The sequence below is a fragment of the Globicephala melas genome, chromosome 2, assembly GCF_963455315.2.
Source record: "Globicephala melas chromosome 2, mGloMel1.2, whole genome shotgun sequence".
In the NCBI taxonomy this organism is placed as follows: Eukaryota; Metazoa; Chordata; class Mammalia; order Artiodactyla; family Delphinidae; genus Globicephala; species Globicephala melas.
Window position 1 is genome coordinate 1653049 of NC_083315.2, and position 21908 is coordinate 1674956.

The window sequence follows — 21908 nt, forward strand, 5'->3', positions numbered from 1 at the left end:
TAAAACCAAAGAATCCACGGGGGAAAGTACTGACCGCTGTTGGCATCGGTTCGTGTCCCCTAGCGTCTGCGTTGTGCTGGTCGTATGCTCTCTGTGAGCCTGTGAAGTCAGGCATCTTAGAGTGTTTAGGAGAGAAATGAATGAATGAATGAATGAGTGAATCCTGTTCTGGGGAAACTTCAGTATGTGTTGATGACTGAAACTGCCCATTGACACCTTCTAGATGTTTTCGTGAGTCTCCAGGTCAACTTCTCTGGAAACAGTCCACCAATTTCATCTCAAAGATCAACTTTGTAAAAACGCTCCATTAGAGGAGCGTCCAGGAATGGTTCCTTAGCCTACAGCGTCCAAAGCCATGGGAGCAGACCACTTTCCAAGGTTCCCAGGCTCCTCAGGGGGGACTTAACTAAACTGACCATAATTCAAACTTGAGAAACACTAAACAGATGAGAAAATCCAGTAAAGAATTTCAGAAGACAAATGAGCCGACTTGCAGTGCCAGGCAATATACTAGATTATAAAGCTATAGTAACTAAACAAACGTGCATCAGCGCCAGGGTGGATAAAGAAATCAGTGGACCGAGAATAGAATGTCTAGAAACAGACCCCCAAATTCAATAGTATATGGTAAGAGTAATATGTCCACTTAGTAAGGGACACATATATTATCACTAGGTTGTACACGGATAAATATACAAGTTAAGAGATCGTCCTCAAGGCTCATGCCAAAAGAAATTCCAAATGGATTAAAAAGATAAGTATTTAACATAAAATTATAAAAGGAGAAAATGTAACTGACTGTTTATATAGTTGTTTTTTGAGAAGGGAAGGATTTTCTAAGCATGACCACAAGAAGCAGAAATACGAAAAGTCTACAAATAACAAATCCTGGGCCGGGGGAGTGGAGAAAAGGGAACCCTCCTGCACTGTTGGTGGGAATGTAAGTTGGTGCAGCCACTATGGAGAACAGTATGAAGGTTCCTCAGAAAACTACAAATAGAGCTACCATATGACCCAGCAATCCTACTCCTGGGAAAATATCCAGACAAAATTATAATTCAAAAAACATACATGAACCCCAGTGTTCACAGCAGCTCTATTCACAATAGCCAGGTCATGGAAACAACCTAAATGTCCATCGACAGATGAATGGATAAAGAAGATGTGGCACATATATACCATGGAAGACTACTCAGCCATAAAAAGAACGAAATACTGCCATTTGCAACAGCATGGATGCAACTAGAGATGATCATACTAAATGAAGTAAGTCAGAAAAAGAAAGACAAATACCATATGATATCACTTATATGTGGAATCTAAAATATGACACAAATGAACCTATCTACAAAGCAGAAACAGACTCACAGACATAGAGCAGACTTGTGGTTGCCAAGGGGGGCTTGGGGAGAGAAGGATTGGGAGTTTGGGATGAGCAGATGCAAACTATTATATAGAGAATGGATAGACAACAAGGTCCTACTGTAGAGCACAGGGAACTATATTCAATATCCTGAGATAAACCATAGTGGAAAAGAATAATGCAAAGAATGTATATATATCTATATATATGTGTGTGTATAACTGAATCACTTTGCCATACAGCAGTAATTAACACTACATTGTAAATCAACTATACTTCAATTAAAAAAAAAAAAGAAGTAGAAACCACAAGGAGAAAAGACCAACGGATATAAAACAAAATGTCCATACATCACACACATGCACAGAGAGAGAGAGAGAATAAAGGGTAAAGGAAATGCATAAGAAGTCCATAAAAGGAGACATATACACAGCAGCCAGGGTTTGTGTACAGTGGGTGCTGTGGGCTGGCTGCCCCACCCCCTCTTTGTGACCCTCTTCTCTCTTATTCATTTTACCCCTAAAACTGAAAAGCTCAATACTCACTTTCACCCCCTATGGATATGGGTGCCCGTGTGATGTGAAATCGGTACAAGGAACTGTAAGAAGAGGTTTGTATATCAGTCCTTTCAGGTAGTTCAAAGGTTTCCGTTTCTTTAGGGTCAGTTACTGGAGGTTTACTCTTTGCGGGTGTGCTGGATGAATGAGTTCAGACATCTGTGGCACAACATGGTTCCTGCAGTTAACAATACCATATTGCTTGCTTCAAAAAATTTGTTAAGATAGTAGATCTCATGTTAAGTGCTCTTAGCACAAAACAAAACAAAAACAAAAGGACCCAAGGAAACTCTGGAAGGTGTTGGAGATGTCTGTTACCTTGACTGTGGTGATGGTATCATGGGTATTTCAATATGTCCAAACCCATCAAACTGCACACATTAAATAAATGCAATTCTTTGTATATCCATTATACTTTAATAAATCTGTTTAAAAGTACATAAAGTTTAGGCATAGGATGTTAAAAAAAAAGAAAAAGAGGTTGCCAACTTCTTTGCTTCTTCCATCTGGAGTGAGGATGTGAAGCCTGGAGCTAGGCAGCCACTTTGTGACTATAAGAGAAGGTAAAGAAGATTACAGTGACTTTAGCCCAGACAGAGAGCCCTCAGCAGCCCCAGTCTCCTGGTTGTATAAGAAAAACTAAGCCTCATATGACTAAGGTAACATAAACCTGGTTCTCTACTACTTGACAGGAAATGCATTCCTAACTGAATGCCTTAAGAGGATAACAACTGTTAGAAAACATGACACAAACATATAATATACATCCAGTCCCTTAATACATAAGTAAAAGGGAAAGAAAGAGTAGGCATTCAGATGTTTGTCAGAATAACATTTTTATTTTATTTTTCAGTAAGTGTGCTATTTGGAATAAGATGCTTAATTCTAGAAATATCACTAATTCACAAACAGTCATGTCTGAACAGTTTGGATAAATAATCTTTTATTACACATCTAAGAAGCCCTTAGAATGACCAATTTTGTGTAATAACTTTGTGTAGCGCATGATCTATTAAAAATTGCTATGTTTTACACCTGAAGTTAATATAATATTGTAAGTCAAGTATACGTCAATTAAAAAAAAAAGAATGACCAATTCTAGTATCAAACCAACAGCAACAAAAATAATAGAAACATAAAATGTACATTCGAGAATGTTTATTTTAACATTATATTGTCAAAATAAAAAGGGAGGAGTAAAAAAAAATGAATAAAAAACCCTAGCTGTCTAGCTATAAGTCTGGTTAATGAATAATTTTAAGTCTATTAAATGAAATAATAATGGGGCCGTTATCAAACACATTCTAGAAGAAAATGTATTGATGTAAGAAAATTGATGCTGTATAACTAAATGTAAAACGCACTACCGAGGCAGAATGCCCAGCACGTGATCACTGTTGTTACTGAAGGCTGAGACCACAGTGATGTTTATTATTGAATCCCCAGGTCCTAGTACAGAGCCTTCCACATGTTAGTGCTCTGTGAAAATTTTGTTAAATGACTTAATGTGTGAAACAACTGTAGCCAACTGTCACTGGCGGGGTTTTTTTCTTTGAACAGGTACATATCCCTTTTCTTTTTTCTACTTTTCATTTATTTTACATTAAATTATGACTTCTAGAATTAGGAAAAAGTTAAAAGGTAGCTACTGAAATAAACCCTTCTGTTCTCCAGGAGTGCTCTCCCTGTACTGACAGCGGGCCAGCCAACCTTTCTTCCTGTGGACCCTACTCGGCGTGTGGTCTTCAAGCGCGTGGAACTGAGCCGGACTTGGTCTGTGCCATCCCCTCCAGGCCACACTGGAGGGGCCAAGTTCACAGCCTCCTTGGCCCACCCGGCCCTTGCCCTCCCCGGGGTCCGCCTGCTGCCCCCACCGCCGCTGGCTTCCCATCCAAGCCCCAGAGTCCCAACCTTCCTCTTCTCCATCCTCGTCTCTCTCTTCCCTCCCTTCCACCAAGAACCCCGATGGATTTGCCCCGCACCCCATCACCTATGTTCCCTCGATCTCTTTTGTGCTGGACAAAGTGAGACAAGCGATCATGAACAGGTTCTCTTATCTTCCCTCCTGAGGTAATATTTGCAACAGGAAACAGTCCTGGTGTATCCCAAATTGAGCTAAAATGGCAAAAATCTGAGAGTGAAGCTTTCCTGTGATGGCTCTAGTCGGGTTTCAGGTTCTAAGACCCTGGATTGGTCTCAAGGATGAAAGGGGGCCAGGGCAGCTCCCGAAGGTCAAAGGCGATCATAATGGAAGGGGGAGGAATGCAGCAGGTCATGACAGACTCGCACCCCTTGCCCTGTTTCCACCATGGCTCCTTCTAAGGAGACTCTTTGGGATGTGCTGGTGGAGAGCAACCTCACTTGCCTCTCTGAGGGAGCCCTGAGACCTACAGAACCGTGCTCTCTACAGACGGTGTGCAGACAGTGCCCCCCTGTGCTGACCTCCCATCTCATGAAACGTGGGGTCCTCCGAGAAGTAGAGGCACACTCCGGTGCTCAGTGGTCATTCCCGTGAGCATCCAAGGTTCAGGGACATGACGTCGGGGCACAAAGATGGATAAGGCACAACGCTGGCCCCCGGGAAGCCGGCGGGCTAGAGGGCGCCGGCTCACCTCGTCACGATCCCTGGTGATTCTGGCCTTTCTCATGGAGGAGGACACCAAGACACAGGGCCACACGAAGCTGCTCCTTCACTCTTGGTCCCCAGGCCCCCTCCTCGTGACAGCTCAGCATTGGTAATATTGGTGGAAGGCGTGGGAAGTACCACCAAGAAGTCCTAACCCTGCTCTTAATCTCCTCCTACATATTTGAAAAAATACCTACCTGCAAACCCACGTGAACACCCCCATCTCTTCCTGCACCTGGACCCGCACCTTTGTTCCTGCACCGCCCCGCCCCTTGTGGCATCGTGCCCCTTGCTCATCTGCACAGCTGTGAAGGCCAAGTTCTTGCTGGGGCTGATCGAGTCGAGTCAGAGTGACTTTTTGTTTGCTTTTTATTTCTTTGCTGCTCTAGAAAGCAAAGGAAATAAGGTTGAGAGTGCTGTTTTCAAAAAAAGTTCTATGGGGTCTTAGAGTATTCTGAAAGTTTGCAGCGTTATCCTGCTCTCGTACGTGAAGTGCAGAGCAGTGAAGAGCATCGTGTCTACTCTGAGTGGACACGTGTGTGTACACGAGCCCCTTCGGGACTCATCCACACAGTCACACAGCTTGCACAAGAGTGTGAAGGATTAAACCCGATATATACATACATTTTACATTTAAATATATGTATGGAAGTGCAAAAGATTTAATGTGTGTGTCTATCTGTATCTACAACACAGGTAAAGACAGAGAGAGACGTCAGCATTGTGCACTGAGCAATGTCCTCTCAAGGGGACACCTAGGGCTCTGCACGGCCGGGACAAGCCACCTAGGCCAGGGGTCACCTTGATCTCCTTGCACAGCCTCAGAGAGAGAGGATGCGGCTGTGACCACATCATAGGCTGAAATACCAGGAAGTGTATGGGCATGTGTTCTGCACCCTGTTTATGAGAAGCGTCTGTAACTTCTCCACCTGAGTCAGGAATGGCTATCCTCCAACGTACCACACTGAAGCTTCTCTCCTTATCTTCACACCTGCAAACGTGCAATTTATTTTCATTGGAAAGACATTCCAGTCGTGAATGGAAGAATACACAGAGAAACACAAGGGGACGAGGGGGAAAACTTCAGCAAGTTAAGGAGAACAAGTAAAGTGTTTACAGAGTACAAGTGGTCTAATTAGAACGAACCCTCACTTCACTTCGCCTCTGAGGCAATCTGGAGTCTCAGCCATGCGGTTTGCCAAGTGAAATGTTTTTTCTGCTCTGCTATTGACCCAGCACGTTACACAGTGAAGTTTTATTGGAAAAACATGTGCAAAGTGTCTCCAAAGCAGCAAGGAGGAGACTACTTACTTGTTCCACTCTCTTCAGAGCAACCAGCAGTGCGGAGCCCGTGCCAGTGGACTCATGAGATGGCGGCGGGGGCATCCTCGCCTACTAGCCATAAATTTTCAAAGCAGCAAGCAACAGTCATAAATCGCTACCTGAGCCAAGCCCAGTATTTGGCCTGAATTACCCTCATTTTGTGTGTGTGTGTGTGTGTGTGTGTGTGTGTGTGTCTTGTTTTGTTCTCTAGTCCTGGACCCATCTCCAATCCTATCCTTGTTTTGTTTCTATTTCCAAAATGCAAATTGTGACTTTCTGCCTGGGAACACCACAAAGTCCTTCCTCACAAACACTGAGGAAACAGAAAACTCACAGATTTCCCACCAAAGTGGCTGTCCACTCCTATCGGATGCAATGATCCTTATTAGCAGGTTCCCAGAAAATAAAGTTTTTTGTTTTGGGTTTTTTTGGGTTTTTTTTGCAGAGTGAAATAGAAGACTCTTGAGATTCATCTGAAAGAATAGGAGAAGCAGGGCTTAAGGGTCTCTACTTTTTTTTAATGCCATATAAAGCCTCGTGAATTGTAACAGGACGCTACAGACTTTTCTAGAACTTTCTATAAGATACACAGAGTCGTGGCACCTTTGGTTACACAGAAACTAATGATTCCACGGTTGTGTCCTTTCATCCACAAAACGTCATGGGGACCATTTTTAACAGAGCTTCCTTCTTAAATAGTCTTCATAAAAAGCTGTTATAAGAGTTACATCAGGAGCGGACAGGCATTAGGAACAGATGGAAACTTCCCAGCATGGACCGTCTTTCTCCCCACTCCCCAGGAATCTCTGGTTGGAACATTTTCAGCTTAGACAAAATTGAGCACAACAATTCTATTTTTATTCTGGAAACATGAGATCCTCCACTATGGCACTGGGGGTTGATGCCAATTGTACATCACTCCAGGACAGGTCCTTCACGTCCAAGAGAACCTTCATCTTTATACACTGGACCCTGTATGTGCTTTAATCACTGTTTCCAAATGTTTCACACACCCAGCTCACTTTTCAGCTAAAAAGAATATTTGGGCTGCTTTCCAATTATGAGTAAGAAAACTTTGGTCAGCAAGGCGGGTCTTTAAGAAGAAATGTCACCAAGAGCTCTACAAGTCTCCTTCTTTCTGTATGTGGAGTAACATGGGTTCTTCCAAGATGCTCCTGCTGGGGGCCCATGATTCTCCATACTGGTCTCCCCTTCCAGGTTCAGCCATGGAAGTCTCGCTTTAAAATGCAGATACTTTACTTGAGACAAGTGAACTCTGATTAACCCTGAGCACAAAGAACAGAGAACAGGCCTTCAGGAAAGGACAGAGTAGACAATGTCAATACTGAGTAGACAAAGGCAAAGATTTAAAGGATGCAGCTCTGCTAGGGCTTGTGGGCTTGGACGGGATGCTATAGCAGAGGTAGTCTCATGCTTAGGTTATTAGGATGCTGGATACCTCTGGGTTTGGGGGATGGAATAAGACTTCCTCTAGAGAAAGATGTGTGTGTTGTGAGGTGGCAAGAAAGCTGCCTGCTAGATAATTCTACCTGGGACCATGTCAATATGGTCCAGATAAGGACATTGTCCGGAGATTCTTATAAATTATGATTATCTATCTCCAGACCTGGGACATATGGTTCAAGAGGATGAACAGTATCCCACCACTTTTTATACCAGCGTTTATCACAAGTATGGTGTCAGTTTTCTGAGTCTCCTCTCTAGATAGCATGAAAGAGCAACAGAAATGAAATTAAGGATGTACCATCCATCAACTCCTTGCTCAAGCTGTATTTCAAAACAATGAGTTCCTCCAGAAATGTGTATTGCTATAAAACATTTGGATGAAAACATCTGAGATAAAATGACTGTATGCTTCTAGGAAAAATGATATTCCTGGCAATGGGTCAAAATCTATAGAAGAAAATATTGACATAAGAACATCAAATATTTTTTAAAATTTGCCTTCTGAAGGAAAATAAGGAAATGACACAGAAGTAAGCCTTTCATGTGTTTCTGGTGGGTGCGCTGTAGTGAGTCTGAGTTTCTCTTTAAAATGATAGAATCCAGTGATGGAGATGTGTTAAGTTCAGCATATTGATCTCTCAGCTGGTGAGACAGTTCCTTGAGAAGCGAGAGAACAAATATACTTTCAGTTTCGTAAAATCTCCTTCTGGCTTCCTTCAGTTGGTATTTAGTTGGTAATGAAATATTTTCCGCAGATTAAAATAGACATCTCAGCATCTTATTTATAACCCATTGGGACAGGGGAGTACATGGCAGTAGAATGATTTCAGCTTCCTTGGAAATACACAAATGAATGTGGATTTGTCAAGGAAAGTGTTTTGACATCCAGCTAATGTGGGGATCTTGGGACAGGTTTGTGTCAAACGTGGTATGAACTCTCCGTGTGTGTTTGCCTGTGTACATGTGCCTATACATTGTTTTGGGCCATGGTTTTCATTCTATGAGGAACTGGCCTGTGCAGTTAAGGATCCCGACAAGTCCACAAACTTGTCAGAACCCATGGTGTAAGTTCTAGTCCAAAGGCTGCCAGCCTTGAGCCCCAAGAACTGATGTTTCAATTCAAGGCCGTCAGGCAGGAGGAGTTGTCTCTTACTTGGTCTTTTGTTCTATTCAAGTCTGCAACTGATTGGACGAGGCCCACCCACACTGGGGAGGGCAACCTGCTTTGCTTAGTAACTGATTCAAATGTTGATCACATCTGGAAACACCCTCACAGACACACCTAGAATGTTTGACTAAATATCTGGGCAGCCCAGGGCCCAGTCATGTTGACATAGAAAGTTAACCGTCATGACGAGCCTGATTCTTTTGAACAAACACACTAGATCCTACACATCTGAAGCCTACTATCCTCTTCAAAGCTGCTGGTGTGGCAGACTTTACAGCTGGGATGACAATGGCTGGTCTTCCCTGAGTACATACTGATGCCAGAAATGTCCAGGCACACACTGGATTGAGACTGAGTCTCTGGACCACACCACCACTCTGTAAAGGGGGTTCTATTATTCTCTCCATCTTACAGATGACAAAACCCAGGCACAGAGTCCAAGACTGAGCAAAGAGGAAGCGGAGGAGCTGGGATTCCCACCCAGCCAGTCTTGATCTTGGTCCCAGAGCTGTGCTCCCAGCTGCCTCGCATCCCATCCCCTGCATTTACTCCCGTCCTATAAGGCTTCCCCACGGCAACATGCTTCTGCAACTTCTGCGGAAACATAGTCAGTGCCTACATGTTCCATTTTCAAATTGACTCCCCTTGAAGGCGTGTGTAAATATCATACATAATTTTCAAGCCAGTGTAATTCAATATCACATCTGCCTATTACAGCAGATGATAAACTTTGATAACATGAATTATAACCTAACAGGGTGGATGCTCAAGTGCTTCTCATATACTCCCTCTAAAAACAACGGCGAAAGAGGATTTGGTCAAAAAATGCATGTAATTGAATTGGAAATATTCTATCCTAACCAAATATGACGATAAGAATATTGAACAATATTGATTCCTGGACTCTCCAACAGAGAGAGTGTTCTGACGGCACAGGCTAATCTCCTTCCTGGATTCCAAACATTCAGGCACACCTCACTTTATTGCACTTCAGAGATACTGTGGTTTTGACAAACTGAAGGTCTGTGGCCACCCTTGTGAACAAGTCTATGGGCGCCATTTTTCCAAAAGCATTTGCTCGCTTCCTGTCTCTGGGCCACATTTGGTAATTCTCACAACGCTTCAGACTTCTTCATTATTATTCATGTGTTATGGTGGTCTGTGATCAGTGGTCTTTGAAGCTACCACTGCAGAAAGAAAACATACATGTTGTGAATGTGGATCTACTAGGAGTTCCAGAAGTGGGGGACGTACGGAATGGTGGAGCGGCAATGTTTGAAAATATAACGGCTGAGGATTTTCCTGAATTGAAGGGAAAAAAGAGTATATGTGTATATTTACATATATTGTGCACATGTGGAAAGGATAAAGGAAAATAAAACTTCACCTAGACACTGCAGTGAAACTGTGGAGCATCAAGAAAAAAGGGACAATCTTCAGAAGTTACAAGGGAGAAATGACAGATTACTTTCAAATGAGTAACAGCTGGGTCATGTATTTGTTTTCTATGTTATGTAAAACATTAGCACAACACTGATTGCTTAAAAGAACACACACTTTTTTGTTTTACAGTTTCTCTGGGTCAGGAGTTTGGACACGGCTTAGCTGGGCTCTCTGTGAGGGTACAATCAAGGTGGCAGCCAGGGCTAGGCTCTTATCTGGAGGCTCAGCTGGGGAAGGATCCCCTTCCAAGATCACACAACTTAGAGCCAGTCCGCTAGCAAGGCAGACCTCATTTTGTCGTTCACTTTGTCACACTTCACAGATAATGTATTTTTTACAGGTTGAAAAAAAAATTTTACAAAATTTTACATTTTGGTAATTATCGCAATATTTCAATCCCTCCACCAGTAAAAATGATTATGACCCACTGAAGGCTCAGGTGGTGGTTAACATTTTTTAGCAATATAAAAATTTTAAATGAAGATATGTACATAGCTTTTTAGGCATAATATTATTGCACACTTAATAGAATACAGTATAGTGTAAACATAACTTTTACATGCACTGGGAAGCCAAAAAAATTATGTGTCTTGTTTTAGTGCCATACTCACTTTATTGGAGTGGTTTGGGGCCAAACCCACAATATCTCTGAGGTCTGCCTGTACAGCACAGTGTAACCCCAGCAGTGACATCCCATCTCCATGGCCATGTTTATTGGTTAGAAGCAAGTCACCCAAACTCAAAAGAGGAGGTGATATGAGAGCATGAACACCAGGACGCAAGGCTACAACAACCACCTGAAAGCTTGTCGGCCCAACATCTCACCAGTAACATATACCAGAAGACAGCAGGGTGACATCCTCAAAGTGACGCAGAAAGGAACCGTCATCAGTCTGGACCAGGATGAAAGATCATTCAATCAGGAGGGCCAGATAAAGTCATTGTCAAACACAGACAAACGTAGAAAGTTGACTACCCTCAGACCTTTCTTGAATTTTTAAGGAATATAGTCTTTAGCAAGAAAGATGCTGGTAAACTATGTGGATGTAGCTAACTACGCATAGTAAAAAAATAATAGCTGATTGTATTTTGTGTTGCAGGAGATAGAACTGAAATTTTAGATAGGAATAACAGGAAGATAGGGAGATAAAATGGAAAGTATGAAAGCATGTTGGCCTATTAACAGTATCTTTGTGTTATGGAAGAAGTACGACTTTGCATGTCATTAGGAAAAGGTAAAATAAAACATACACATTAAAACCAAATGTTCCTTTTTATGGCTGAGTAATATTCCATTGTATAGATGGAATACTCCATTGTATACATATTCCACAGCACATAGGTACAAAACAGGTAACTAATGAGAAAGTACTGTATAGCACAGGGAACTCTATTCAGTGCCCTATGGTGACCTAAATGAGAAGGACATCCAAAAAAGAAGGGATATATGTATACGTACAGCTGATTCACTTTGCTGTACAGTATAAACTAACACAATATTGTAAAGCAACTATACTCCAATTTAAAAGAAAAGCAAATTAAAAAAATGTTACTAAAAAGTGAAGAATGAAAAGCTGTAATATTCAAACCAGCATGAGGGGGAAGAAAAGCAGATCCAACAACTAACAACAACAACAAAGCTTCATCATATGAACAGATGCCAACAAAGTAGGAAAAAATGGCCAAAGAAAAAGCGTGGTTCAAGAAAGGAGGTAGAAAGAACCCAGATGGGTCCATAAACACAATCAATGTGAAAGGATTACACTCACTTATTAAAATATGCTGCTTTTAAAAAGATTTACAACCTCTGAAGACAGCTTAAAAATAAAAGCATTTAATTTCTGAATTTCAAGGCTGTCTATTGCTTTAGTCAGTGGTTCTCCAACTTCTAATGAATCACCTGAGGTATTTGCTGAAAATGCAGATTTCTGGGCCCTGACCCAGAAGTGTGGATTCCGTGGGCCCGGTTTGTAAACCCAGCAATCTGTGTGTTTAAGCGGTCAGCCAGCTCTTTCTGATGAAGGTGATCTGGGGCTCAAACCCTAGAACGTCAGAGTCTTCAGCCTTCGGCTTTGCCGTCAAAACCTTCCATCATCAGATCATCTTGCTTCTCTCAACTTGGCCTTCCCGGACCCCCAACAAGAATACTTTTCCTTTCACCATCTCCCACGCGGCCATTGCTCATACCCACCAGAGTGGGAGCTTCCTGGGGACATGGGAGACGCCTCATCGATCGTGTTGAACCCTTACAGCCCTTGGTGTGGTCGACTGAAAGGCTGGGCTCGATCGTCTTCTGGCTCATGAGTAAGTCAGAGAGCCTGTGGGCAGAGTAAATGGGATGAGAGTGGAGGTAAACAGCTCAAGAAGAAGGAGAAAGAGAAGGAGAGGGAGAGAGAGAGGGGAAGGGGGAGGGGGAGGGGAGGGAAGGAAGAGAGGGGAGGAGGGAGGGGGTGAGGGAGCGGGGAAGAGGGCTGCAAGAGGCACAGGCTGCCAAGACGAGCCAGCCAGAGGGCTTAGGAGGAAAGAGCGAGCAGGGCGCAGCGGTGAAGGGTGACGCATCCGGGCTGTTGCTTCCCAGGCTCCAAATCCTCCGGGTTCCTCCCAGGGAGCTCTTCAGCCATCGTCTCTGCAGCAGCAAAGATGAAAGTCAGACAAAATCATCCAAAAGTGCTGAACTCAGCCGGCTAAGTCTTCAGGGCTTTATTAGACTTGACTTTCCTCAGACATTGAGGAAAGTCTTCAGCTGAAGTCCATTAAGCAAATGAAAAAGCAGGAGAAAAAATAAACAGAGATGGATGTAGATAGCTGTTTTATGAGGCAAAGGAAGCAGTGGGGTCTGACAAAGCTCCCGGCCGTTACTTAGACTCCTGGATCCTCAGCTCTCAAGAACTCTCAAGATCGCCTTCTCTCCAAGAAACCCCGCCCGCGGTCATCAAGGAAAGTTAGCAGAATGTTTTTCCCTACAAAGACTAGGGCTGGCACAAACTAAAGCAAAATATATCTACATTGTTTCTCAGGAGAGTTTCTGACACCAAGCAGTCTGTCTCCAAGGGGGGGATTAAGGAATATATCCAATACTGCCATCTGTATAATATATAAGTTATATAATATATATATTATATATATATGTATATATAATGCTGTTCGGACCTCAAAGGAAACCAAGCCACATTAATATTGTATGCATTCCCCCTCAAATAGAAATTTGAATGCTAGACAATCACTTCAAACTCATATCTTTTTGTGATTATTAGTAGCATCTGATCTTTGTTTTGTTTTGTTTTTGTTTTTGTTTTGTTTTGTTTTTGTTTTTGCAGTACGCGGGCCTCTCACTGTTGCGGCCTCTCCCGTTGCGGAGCACAGGCTCCGGACGCGCAGGCTCAGCGACCATGGCTCACGGGCCCAGCCGCTCCGCGGCATGTGGGATCTTCCCGGACCGGGGCACGAACCCGTGTCCCCTGCATCGGCAGGCGGACTCTCAACCACTGCGCCACCAGGGAAGCCCAATGTTCCAGATCTTTAATAATGCAAGCCAAAAAAAGACATATTTCACACCAACAATGTACGAAGTTCCATGCTTGGGCCTATGATGCGTGCAAAGATGAACAGAAGATCTACATTCACATCATCTTCCTTGCCTATGATTTTGTGAACTTATTTTAGACACAAAAATAAAGTCACCCTTGGACTTTGTCTCCAAGGGAGGACTGTTCCCTCCGGGCAATGATTCTCTGTGCTCTGCCTATTTTCTTCAGGGGCAGGGGTGATTAGATTTTCCATTTCACATTCTGGGGCGGGTTCAGGGGCCGTGCTTCCTCACCTTGCCCTGAGGTTATGGAAACCGAGCCTGGTGCCAGCTCTGCTCTCTGGCAGAATCACGTGTCTGATGTGCCCAGCTGCAGAAAGCGGAGGGGGTGATGTACAAATTTAGTCCTTGGATTTTCTAAGCCAAGTAGAGTCTGCGTTTCCAAACATTCTTACATTTTAAAAGGTGCAGGCTTTCCAAATACTGCAAAATTCTTGACATCCAAATACCTCCAGCCTCTGCTTTATACTGAAAGTGGATATGCATAATCACAGAAATCGTATTATCTCCAAGCAATTCTTTGGGGGAATAAAGAAATCTGCATCATCGAAAGTGAGAAGTATTGTTTTACAAAACGGTTACACTATTTCTTGAAAAGGGAAAAAATTTAAGTTGTGATAATTTTTAATAGATAAAAGTGCATACTCATCTTTTATGTGCAATTAATTACAGGAGTGTCTTTAACACATAACGCAGGACCAGATTCTCGCTTGGCCCAAGTAAGTATCTTTAATTAATCTCCCTAAAGAACCCATAATCATCCCAAAGCCAGTCGCTGCTCTCTCAGCTCCAGAAACCAAATTAAATATGATTATTCTTTCTAGCAGGACACAGGAAAGGCATAACTAGTTTAAATCCACAGAAACCCCAACCTCATTTTTACCAATCATTTTAGCATCTCCTCCTTTGAAATCTTTTGCAAGAGCTGCCTTCAAAACAAAATGGGCCTGTGCCTACCTTTTCCCAGTAGCTAATGGAGATGTTAATCACCAGGAAAGTGCATGGATTGTGTGCAGAAACCAGAGACAGGAGGTTCAGATACTCCACAAACCAGGTTACCAGTCAAAGGAAAAATATAAAGGATCAAGAGTTTCCCCAAACCCCCAAATGAAATTAGAAATAATAACCGCTTGGAAGTGCCCATGATTTTTAACATCCGTGGAATGCTTGCTTGAGTTCATATCAAATATTATTACCACATCTGGGTCAGCAAATGGAATTGCCGTGAAATCTTGGATCCTCGACTTTTCTTAAGCAAACTCATTAGTGGTGCAAACTCTGCTGTGAAAACCCATCCAGATTCGCAAGCAGTGGTATCTTTTCATCAAAGACATTAAACTGTGGAAGGCAAAGTGTAAAATCCTGGGCCGTGGGTACACGGGAGCAGCTATAACGTGAGACGCTGGCCCGGTGACAGTACCTTATGGAAACAGGCTGAGGATCCACTGCTTAATGAAGGGAGGTGAGCAGAGATGGGGGCCGGCCTTCTGAGCACTCAGGGCTTGGGGTGGGGGGCGGGCCAAGGGTTCTAGGAGATGGTAAAAGAAATGACAATTTCTAAAGGGTGCAGCAGGCCCTTAATCCAGGTCAGCCACTGTGAACAGAAGTATACTCCCCGATTAACTGAATAAAGGATATGGGGCAACAACCATGATTATGTAAATAATTCTTGCTTAGAATTCTGCTAGATGATTGCTGTGCTCAGAAGGGAGAGTGATGACTCCAATTGTTGTTGGCGATATTAGCTGGTTTGTGGAAAGCTGCATCTCTGGGTTAAATGGTTGTTTGTTATGATTGGCTTTTACAGTGAGTTTCCATAGGTATGTCCTATTAACTCAATATTTATTAAGCTCTGACTAGGTAGGGCCAGGCACCAGGAAACTTTTTCTTATAGCAAAGTCACTTAATCACAAAGATTCATTCAACAGGCACTTACTGAATGCTCACTTGGAGAGAAACTGTGCTACACGTTAAAATGCAGCAAGGTAACGCTTCAAGCCGCATCTTTCTAACCAAAGACAGTACTAGACTATAACATTTCTAGAGGGTCTTTCTGGTTGAAAAAAAAATCTCATTTTGATTGGTTTTATTATTTGTTTATAAATAGTTTGTCTTTCATTGTAAACTTCAAGAATCCAGATTCGTTATTGGGATTTTTTCTGAATCTAAATTATACATCGGAAAGGTCACCAGACGATTCAGTTCTCACCGTTGGAGTCTGCCAGCATTGAGAACGGAGATACACGTTAGGTGGGATTTTAAACACATGCTTACAAATTACTGCAAACCTCGGATACAACAAACAAATGACAGCAAGGGAATCAGGATTTTATTCCCACAGAACTTCCTTCCCACTTAAAAGTGGCAACGCAATCGGGACTCCAGCAGAGTTGGGGCCCTCCTTTTGGGGGGACACATTCAAGGCTAGAGGTAGTTTGGTGGGGACCTCATTCCCCAGTCATCTGGCTCCCAGGAGCATCTATTTTGCCTTTGACAGGGACCTGCGAGGGTTCTGAGTTTTCGTATTCTGAGAGTGCAACAGTTGGATTAAATGATGGAAAAAGTCATGCCACACAGACATTTTCCTCTCAAGAAGTGAAGGAGAGTTCAGCCACAGTGCAAGTTTTTTCTGCATTTATCTTGGACTTCAAAAAAATTAGAAATGGAGATAACATGACACGCTGACATCTGCAAGTGAAAATGGGGAAGATTTGCAAAGATGATGGCAAAGAAAAAGGTCTACCAATAGGTGGGCATTTGTGGGGGGAAAAGGTAGCAGGAATTTGATGGGAAGGACTAAACACTAACACACACACACACACACACACACACACACACACACACACAGATTCTCCCAAGATCAGAGCACGAATGACTGCCACAAAGTTTAGTTAGTGTGTGTTTCATGGAGTAATCAATGTTACCCTATGGTCCTGAACCATGCCTGAAGGACCTGGGAGTGTTTGGAACACTGGAGATCTTTCATTATGTATTCTGCAAATGTCAAAAATGTCAAGGAATAAAAACATTAAGAAGGCAAAACATTAAGCCAGGGCAAGATTCGTGTGGCATGAAAGACCACGGAAGCTTCGTGTCCTATCCGAGCAGGTCCCTCGAGGCAGGGCAGAGGACTCCAGGGGGTGAGCCGTCTAACCTCCGCGGAGCAGGCTCAAAAGCAGCAGTTCCTAATATTTTGGAAGTCCCAGGTTCCTTTGGGGATCTGGTCACATTTAGAAACCCTGTAAAGAAAGAATGCACGTGAATACCCTCCCTGTACAATCACTTACAAAACGTTTTCAGATCTCCCAACGTGCTGCACTGAGAACTCTAACTTGAAAATCCTCCAGACCCTTCCGATGAATGAATCTTTATTGAGAGTGGTCTCATGTTTCTTCATCAAAATCGCTACCCAACCTGCCTGCTGCTTTGACCTAAGACTTCATTTTCTTCACCATGGTCATAAAAAGAGCCACAGCGGTCATCTCCATGGATGACGGTAGTAACCCGCGTGTGTGGAGGCTCTTGTTACGTAGCAGGCACTATTCTAACAGCTTACACGTATCACCTTCACTTGGGCTACCAAGTAGCTACTCTGTTGAAGAAAGTACTGTTACGATCCCGTTTTATAGAAGGCGCCGCTGAAGCACAGAGAAGTTAAAGTAACTATTCGTAGTTGTCCAGGGCAAACGTTCAGACCCTGGCAGTCTGATTCCAGACCTTGCATTCTTAACTTTCCAGGTTCTTCTACTCAGAAAAATGGCAGAGAAAACTGTAAACATAAACAAACACGCATGGTAAAAAAAAAAAAAAAAAAAAAAAGAAAGATGAACCAAAGCATTTTTTTCATTGTTTTATCACTTTTCCTTATTATTTCAGAGGAAGGTAGCCTAGAATCCTGACCGAAGTCCATCCCTTGTAAAGACGGGTTCCTCTCCAATTCCAGGGGCCAGTCGCCAGCCGTCACATACCTGAGCTGTATTGTTCTTGAGTCTTTCATCCTATTTTACATGCCCCGGAGAAGCGGAGTGACAATAATATAGACACCCATTTCTTTCAGCTTATTGCAACATATGACAAGTTAGACGGCCCAGATTATCACCAACGTGGTTCCATTTTATAAAAAAGTAAGATCAGACTATATTAGTAGGGTGAACTGCGTTAGTAGTTACTATGGTTAATTTTACAGACATGGGGCCTTTCAATAATAGATTCTTCACAATACTTTGTAATGAGAAGAGTGATCTCAAAAATCTTTTGTGCCATGGTTGCTGGGTTTGTCATGGGCAAAGTAGCTAAAAGTGTTGTCAGATTTAGCTATTAATCATTTTTATTTTACCATAAGCAAGTCCATTGAGTCTGTGTGTTTTCCCAGCACCACCAAGCAGTTCTTCAATTCTCAATGGACACTGACTGAGTGTCCTGTAATTTAACTCAGTCCCGACACTATCTCCATGGAGACGCAGCCATCAGATCCCACAGGGTAAGGGCTCGGTCCCCCAAGACGGCCGATCACAAATCCAGGTTGATCCTTGTGCTTCCGACCAACAGGCTATGATTTGGAGGCTTCCACAGTCCCCTCTTCTGGTTTGATTCATTGGCCAGAGGGGCTCACAGAACTCAGGTAAACAGTTTACTTACTAGATTATCAGTTTATTACAAAGGCCATTAAAGGTTACGAAGGAACAGTCAGATGAAGACATCCACAGGGTCAGGCCTGGAAGCGTCCTGAACACAGGAATTTCTGTCTGGGTCGAGTTTAGGAGGTACCAGCCCCCCAGCGTGTGGATATGTTCTGGTTCACCAACCTGGAAGCTCTCTGAGCCCCTCCTTTTGGGTTTTTATTGTGGTTTCATTACATAGACACGATTGATTAAATCACCGGCCACTGGGGACTGGACTCAACCTCCAGCCCCTCTCCCCTCCCTGGAGGCCGGGGTGAGGCGAGAGGATGGGACTGAAAGTTCCAACCCTCTGATCACATGGTTGTTTCCCCTGGTGACCAGCCCCTATCCTTAGATGTTCTGACAGTCATGTCATTAACACAAACTCAGGTGTGGTTGAAAGGGGTTTGTTATGAATATCAGACACCTTTCTCACTCTTATTACTTAGGATGTTTCCAAGAAACTGGGGTGAAGACCAAATAGATACTCCTTATTGTAAAGCACCATATGACACAAGTGTTTCACGTTTGCTCAACTTTATAAGCGGCTATGAGAGTTATGCAAAGGAGCAGATATTTTTAGATTTATTTATTTAGAACAATTTTAGACTAAGTTTATATTTCTCTCTATCTTCCCTTTACCCAGGCCCTTGACTCTAACATGGGACCCACCCACAGCACATTTGTCAAAACTGAGAAATCAATGCATTAACTACAGGTGCTATTCAGATTTCATCAGTTTTATGAATATTGTCCTTTCTCTGTTCCAGGAGCCGATGCAGGACAGCACATTAGATCGAATCATTGTATCTTCTTCACCTCTTCTGGTCTGTAACAATTTCTCATCTAGTTTTTCATGACTTTGATACATTTAAAGAGTTCTGGTCAGGTATTTTGTAGAATGTCCTTCGTTGGGGTTTTGACTTATGATTGGACTGGGATTGTGGATGCCAGGGGAGAAAACCACAGAGGTAAGTGCCCTTCTCATCACATCACATCAGGGGCTACAGAACATGACTCTTGACTGATGAGATCAACCTTCATCACTGGCTAAGGTGGGGTCTTCCAGGTTTCTCTAATATAAAGTCACTTTTTTTCCCCTTTCCATACTCTCTCTGTTGGAAGCAAGTCACTAAATCCACCCCCTACTCAAAAGGAAGAGAATTAAGCTCCATTTCCTGGACAAGGGATTATCTACAAAGATTATTTAGAATTCTTCTGTATGTTTCCTTCAACATACCTGTTTTACTTTTATTGTTTTATTGGTGGTGCACTTTTGTTTGTTTGTTTGTTTTGCAAATATACACCCAATCATTCCAGTAGCATTTGTTGAAAAAACTCATTTTTCCTTTTAATTGCCTTTACATCTTCATAAAAATTCAGTTGACTATATTTTTGTGAGTCTATTTCTGGGCTCTCTATTCCGTTTTATTGTTCTATGTGTCTATCTTTCCACCATACCCTACTGTATTGATTACTGCAGTGTTATATGAAGTCTTCAAACCAGGTTCCAAGGTCCTTCAACTTTGTTCTTTTTCAGAACAGTTTTGGGTATTCAGTCCCTTTATCTTTCCATAAAAATTTTAGAATCATCTTATTAACATTTCAAAACAACTTTCTCAGTTTTTGTTTGTGATTCCATTGAATCTATCAATCAAATCTTATAATGCTGAGCCTTCAAATCCATGAACATGGAGTATCTCTCCATTTACTTAGATCCTCTTGGTATTTTCATTTGTTATAGTTGTCAGCACATAGGTCCTGCATATATTTCGTTAGAGTTAAACTTAAGGACTTCGTTTTTGTGCTATTTTTAAAAGTGTTTTATAATGTCAAGTTCTATTTTGTATTGGTGGTATATAAGACTATGACTGACTTTTGTATATTTACTTTATATCTCACAAACTTGCTAAACACACATTTTTGAAGAAAGAAAAAGGCACAATCTACCTTGATTTTCTCACTGATTAGTAAAATCCTTAATTCAAAGGAAGTTGAAAAAGATGTTTGAAGACCAAACCTATAATATTTTTTATATTAGAGACAGTTCACAGAAAAAGATCCACAGATGGCTCCTGAATGTATGAAAGGAAATATAAATTGAAACTGTATTAAGAACCATTCTCACCTCTCAGATGGGCAAAGATTAAAAAGTCTAATAACGCCATTGCTGACCAGGCAGAGGGGAAAGAGCCTTATCTTCCTGGTACAGACCCACGTGAAAGGCAATTTGGCAATGTCTAGCAAAATTACAAAAGCACTCTAAAACTCAGCAATTCCACTTCTAGGAATTTATCCTACAGATATTTTTACAAATATGCAAATAACATACGTGTGAGATTATTTAGTTTAATATGTTTATCATACAAGAATGAAACAATTTAAATGTGCATCGATACCCAGTCGACTAAATATGTTATATCACACTGCAATACAGCACAGTCATAAAAATAGATCCTTAAAATATATTACCAAGTTTTAAAAGTAAGGTACAGGAATAGTTGAAGAAGAAAACTCAAAGACTATATTCACATATGTGTGTGTGTGTATCACATCTCTGGAAGACATAGTCGTATCATTTGTTGCCTGTAGGAAAGAGAACTAGCGCTTGATTGAGAGGGTGGGAAAGAGAATTTTTTACTATCCTATTTATGTTTTTGGAATTTTGAGATTTGGTACTCAAAATTGTCTTATATCTGCACACTTCTAAAATCTTAGAAATACTTCCCAACCTCTTCTAAAATCTTCCAAAAGAAAAGGATAGGTTTCAAGGCCATTTATTAAAAATAGAAAACTCTGATTATTTCTAATTAAGTTACAAAAGCAAAGATTGATAACTGGAAAAGTAAAATTGTATTAGGTAAATTTCAATGAAATCTTTGATTCATTGGCATATAGAATTTAAGAAAAGAATATAATGATTATTATGTGCAACCAACAAGAATTTCTTTTCCTTAGATCCGCATATACCACGACGAGAATTAATTTCAAATATCATTAAATCTGAGCATGGAAATAAATGGATCTCGAAACTAGCCCTTTAGTTATTGATCCACTGAGCATTAAACCAAAGTTTTCAAATCTGATGAATCCCATTCAATCTTTCTGCTCTCACTAAAAATATTTTATTAATAATAACAATTCAATGAGAGAAAGCTATTTTGTGCTGTTAATACAAGTGTTGAATGGTAATTTAACCTCTGTCTCACCCTCTTCCAAATTTTAGTTTTGTTATGTTTATACTTTACATCACGTATTAATACAGAAGAGCATGAGTGTGATTTATAGTTCAGTGTCCACCTACTGGGAATACACGCTTAATTTCCTTTACCAATGGGATCTGTGATAAAGTTTAGAGACTGCTGCTTTAGAAACAAGCTCTCACTGGAATGGGAGGCCCCAGGAAGACGTAGAAAGGAGAAGTAGACAGTTCCAAAATGTAGTTACCACCTAAGTCCCAAGAAATAGAATCCTAGAATCTCTAGACAGTTGGAGACAGAAGAGCTAAGAATTCTTCTTTCTCTAAAGCTCTAAAGAAAGGTCCTTGGTTGAGGCCAAGATCACTTGTGCCTTGTAAGAATCAGGAATGGCTTCATGGGCTACAGGAAGCTCCTGTGAGCTGCCCATCACTGATTGAGTAAGTAGAAGTGTTTCTCCGCCAGAATCACCTGAGGGGTGTCTGTGAGGCAGGTACCTTTTTAGTAAGACCTAAAT